We start from the raw sequence: 6023 nt of genomic DNA, 5'->3' as shown, positions 1-6023 counted from the left end.
ACGTCTATTTCCAAAGAACTATCCTATTTAATTGTTAAAATATAACATCTAACAAAAACGTCTATTTCCAAAGAACTATCCTATTTAATTGTTAAAATATAACATCTGACAAAAACGTCTATTTCCAAAGAACTATCCTATTTGACTGTTGTTAAAATATAACATCTGACAAAACGTCTATTTCCAAAGAACTATCCTATTTGACTGTTGTTAAAATATAACATCTAACAAAACGTCTATTTCCAAAGAACTATCCTATTTAATTGTTGTTAAGATATAACATCTAACAAAACGTCTATTTCAAAGAACTATCCTATTTAATTGTTGTTAAAATATAACATCTGACAAAACGTCTATTTCAAAGAACTATCCTATTTAATTGTTGTTAAAATATAACATCTGACAAAACGTCTATTTCCAAAGAACTATCCTATTTAATTGTTGTTAAAATATAACATCTGACAAAAACGTCTATTTCCAAAGAACTATCCTATTTAATTGTTGTTAAAATATAACATCTGACAAAACGTCTATTTCCAAAGAACTATCCTATTTAATTGTTGTTAAGATATAACATCTAACAAAAACGTCTATTTCCAAAGAACTATCCTATTTAATTGTTGTTAAAATATAACATCTAACAAAAACGTCTATTTCCAAAGAACTATCCTATTTAATTGTTAAAATATAACATCTGACAAAAACGTCTATTTCCAAAGAACTATCCTATTTAACTGTTGTTAAAATATAACATCTGACAAAAACGTCTATTTCCAAAGAACTATCCTATTTAATTGTTGTTAAAATATAACATCTAACAAAAACGTTTATTTCCAAAAAACTATCCTATTTAATTGTTAAAATATAACATCTGACAAAAACGTCGGTTTCCAAAGAACTATCCTATTTGACTGTTGTTAAAATATAACATCTGACAAAAACGTCTATTTCAAAGAACTATCCTATTTAATTGTTAAAATATAACATCTGACAAAACGTCTATTTCCAAAGAACTATCCTATTTAACTGTTGTTAAAATATAACATCTGACAAAACGTCTATTTCCAAAGAACTATCCTATTTAACTGTTGTTAAAATATAACATCTGACAAAACGTCTATTTCCAAAGAACTATCCTATTTAATTGTTGTTAAAATATAACATCTGACAAAAACGTCTATTTCCAAAGAACTATCCTATTTAATTGTTGTTAAAATATAACATCTGACAAAAACGTCTATTTCCAAAGAACTATCCTATTTAATTGTTGTTAAAATATAACATCTGACAAAAACGTCTATTTCCAAAGAACTATCCTATTTAATTGTTGTTAAAATATAACATCTGACAAAAACGTCTATTTCCAAAGAACTATCCTATTTAATTGTTGTTAAGATATAACATCTAACAAAAACGTCTATTTCCAAAGAACTATCCTATTTAATTGTTGTTAAAATATAACATCTGACAAAAACGTCTATTTCCAAAGAACTATCCTATTTAATTGTTGTTAAGATATAACATCTGACAAAAACGTCTATTTCCAAAGAACTATCCTATTTAATTGTTGTTAAAATATAACATCTAACAAAAACGTCTATTTCCAAAGAACTATCCTATTTAATTGTTAAAATATAACATCTGACAAAAACGTCTATTTCCAAAGAACTATCCTATTTAACTGTTAAAATATAACATCTGACAAAAACGTCGGTTTCCAAAGAACTATCCTATTTGACTGTTGTTAAAATATAACATCTGACAAAAACGTCGGTTTCCAAAGAACTATCCTATTTGACTGTTGTTAAAATATAACATCTGACAAAAACGTCTATTTCCAAAGAACTATCCTATTTAATTGTTAAAATATAACATCTGACAAAAACGTCTATTTCCAAAGAACTATCCTATTTAACTGTTGTTAAAATATAACATCTGACAAAAACGTCTATTTCCAAAGAACTATCCTATTTAATTGTTGTTAAAATATAACATCTGACAAAAACGTCTATTTCCAAAGAACTATCCTATTTAATTGTTGTTAAAATATAACATCTGACAAAAACGTCTATTTCCAAAGAACTATCCTATTTAATTGTTGTTAAAATATAACATCTGACAAAACGTCTATTTCCAAAGAACTATCCTATTTAATTGTTGTTAAAGATATAACATCTGACAAAACGTCTATTTCAAAGAACTATCCTATTTAACTGTTGTTAAAATATAACATCTGACAAAACGTCTATTTCCAAAGAACTATCCTATTTAACTGTTGTTAAAATATAACATCTGACAAAACGTCTATTTCCAAAGAACTATCCTATTTAATTGTTGTTAAAATATAACATGTGACAAAAACGTCTATTTCCAAAGAACTATCCTATTTAATTGTTGTTAAGATATAACATGTGACAAAAACGTCTATTTCCAAAGAACTATCCTATTTAATTGTTGTTAAGATATAACATCTAACAAAAACGTCTATTTCCAAAGAACTATCCTATTTAATTGTTGTTAAAATATAACATCTGACAAAAACGTCTATTTCCAAAGAACTATCCTATTCAATTGTTGTTAAAATATAACATCTGACAAAAACGTCTATTTCCAAAGAACTATCCTATTTAATTGTTGTTAAGATATAACATCTAACAAAAACGTCTATTTCCAAAGAACTATCCTATTTAATTGTTAAAATATAACATCGGACATCATAAGTAGTAGTTTTACTTATATTTCATAGCATTGGTTGGTTGGTTTGGCGTTTTATGGCGCAAAACAACTAGGCTATCTGCGCTAAACATAGGAAAAAAGTTAAAATTATTAAAATTTGTAAAATGAATCAAATTAAAACAGAGTTTAATTTTTAAATTAAAAACATAAATAACATTAAATACAATTTTTATATATAGTTTACAGTGGTAAGAGAGAAACTACAGCAATACAAGTTGTAGAGGATTTTCTGTAGCATAACTATAATTATCATAACACACCTGGATGAGTGACGGGTAAGTTCAAACAACAGCGTTCGTCACCTGAAGTTGACCTTTCCAGTCCTGGTTTCAAGTTATTTGATGTTACGGCCATTTTATAATTTCTAATCGAACAAGTTGTACTTTAATTCTTAAAAATGAATCACATAAAAAAGTCTAATTTACAAACTAAAAAAATAAATAGCGTTAAAAAGATTAATTAACTTTAAAAAACTATAAACATTACCAAGGTGGACAGTGTCACTATCGTCAATGACACTGTCTAACGTTATGGATAACAAAACATTTTTAAAATGGTGCCGTCGTTGAAAGTCATAATGACGGCAAGGCAGTAAAATGTGTCTTATTGTGATCTGAGTGTTACACAAACTACATGTTGATGCATCAGTTCCAGATGAAAGAAAACGATGAGTTAAAAAACTGTGACCAATGCATAGTCTAGTTAGAACAACTTCCTATTTTCGATCCTTATGGAAGCAACACCGCCAAAGTCCAGCATAGTATTTCATATGGAGAAGCTTGTTTTCACGTTGTTCACTCCAAGTCGAGTGCCAACTGGCACAGATACGAGTCTTAAATACAGGACCATAGTTTATGTATGGAACAGGCGCAGCGGTGATAGTACCAGAACTGACAGATTTAGCTGCGGTGTCGGCGAGCTCGTTCCAGCGAATACCAACGTGGCCCGGTATACAGAAAACCTGGATAAAAGTAGATGTTAAAGAGAAATGGGCCAGTCGGTTTTGAATATCGCGAAAACAGGATGTGAACTAACGTGAAGCGATTCCAGGGCCAGTAGAGAACTAAGTGAGTCAGTATAAATAGTGCAGTTTGAGTACTCCTTAACTTCTGTGTGATCCAGAGCAAGAGAAATGGTGTACAGTTCAGCAGTGAACACAGAAGCTGTAGAGGGGATTCTGCGCGCAACCACCAAACCATGGCACAGCCCACACAGTCACCTAATTTCGAACCATCTGTACAAATGGGAATGCAAGGATGGTTCGAAAGATGTTCAGCAAATAACAGGCAGTATTTGCAATCAGGAGTGTCTGCTTTTCTCAGATGAGTTAAAGATTGGTTACATTTGAGGACTGTAATAAGCCATGGCGGGATGGGCTGGCCAGTGGGTACAGCATTGTTATTCAAGGACAGACCCAATTCATACAACTGTGCCTGGATACGAAGGCCAAAAAAACCAATGGCAGACTGTCTGTTCTGAAAGCGTATGGCCCACCGTGGAAGGAAATGAAAACACAGCCCCGGGTGAGATGCATTGGTAAGGAACGAAGTTTCGAAGTATATAGTAAAGACAGTTACAAACGGCGGAGGTGCAAAGAAGGTTCATGAGACTCAATGTATAAGCTCTGAACTGGGAGGTGCGGAAAGCACCAGTGCAGAGACAAAGTCCCTGATGTAGAATGGGATCCAGTATCTTCAAGGCCGAGGTCCTGGCAGAGCCACAGACCAGTGACTCATAGTCTAGTTTTGATCGATGATGTATTTTTAGCATAGAACATCGATCTGCTCCCCAAGTAGTGGAAGAGAGGGCACAGAGGATGTTCAGTACTCTTGTAACTGTTTGATGTGTGGTATAAAGATAAGCCTCAAGAACTTTGTCTCAGGGATCACAGGTAGCACAACTTCACCAATACGGAGTTCAGGATCTAGGTGAATACTCCAGAGAGGTTATGCTCATTAAAGTATTCCAGGATTAAAAAGGGAGATGACAACTATTCAATGAGAACATCAAGGTCTGATTGATCATATGTCTCTTCAGCAGACAGGTAGAGAGAACAAACAGTGATGGTACTACCAAAGGAAACACAGATGGCTACGGTCTCCAAGGGTTTATCGAGTGGCAAAGACAGGGTGGGCACATGCTGATCAACCAGCAGTGACACAACTCTATGCACTCGTCCATCACACAACCTGTCATTTCTGTACAAAGAAAACCGCCTAAAGGTGACTGTATCAGCAGGTTTCAGAAATGTTTCCCTAAGGAAAGACATACAGGATGGTAGGAAGCAATCAGTGCTTTAATGTTATCCAGATTAGAACGTAAACCTCGACAGTTCCATTGTATCAAGGTAGCCATTTTTATGCATTGGCAAATTGAGTGGAGAGCCCTTCTGTTTTCGACCACGTCTTTTTTCTTTATTCGAGGGAGGTCTTTCGACCTCCATGGATCCTCCTGACCTGAGTCGACTGGGCAAGTCTTTGTTGTGGGAAAAGGATTTCAGCGACTGAACACGTGAACGAATGATCGTTTTGCATCTTGGGGCGGGAGAAAAAGATGTACCCGAGGAAATATCCATACCCGGAACCAAAAGAAGTGGTTCTTGGGGTTTGCAGGAATGAATGTTAGGGACAGAAATGGGTTTTGACGTTGATTCATCAACTTTTTTAACCATGGAGGTCAAAAGACTTCTTTCATATGGTTTGAGAATAATTCTTTTGGAGGCATAGAAAAATCTGTCTGCACTCCCACTGTAGTAGTGGAATGAAGTGCAGCAGCATACGGCCGAGATGAAGTGGTGTACAGCAACTTTCGAGTCTCAGAGAAAGTAATGTTTTGAATGGTGCTCAAACGCTGCACCTCTTTTTTTTTTCAACCATATGGGCAAGAACGAAAGAAGGACGGGCGAGAGGCATTGCAACGCAATGATGGTCCGTTTCACACTCACAGGCATCGTGGTCCTTGCCACCGCAACGAGCACACGTCAAGGAACCACGACACGATGTCTTCGAGTGAACGAATCGTTGACACTGGGAACATCTGAGAGGGTTTGAAATCTATGGCCGCACTTTACAATTAAGGTAACCTGCCTTGATGGTGGCAGATGGACGTGGTGATGTAAATATGGTAATGAGGACATTGGTCAGCATCATAAATCCATCTTTGCGAGTGGAGATACGCCTCACTGCAGAAACTCCTTGAGTGGAGAAACCAGCGAGAATTTTCGACTCTGGGATATTCTTCAAATCCTTCTCAACAATAACTCCTCGTGATGAGTTCAAAGTAGCATG

This window comes from Tachypleus tridentatus, chromosome 6, assembly GCF_004210375.1.
Source record: "Tachypleus tridentatus isolate NWPU-2018 chromosome 6, ASM421037v1, whole genome shotgun sequence".
In the NCBI taxonomy this organism is placed as follows: domain Eukaryota; kingdom Metazoa; phylum Arthropoda; class Merostomata; order Xiphosura; family Limulidae; genus Tachypleus; species Tachypleus tridentatus.
The sequence above is the reverse complement of the archived record's forward strand: the minus strand, read 5'-3'. Positions refer to the sequence as shown.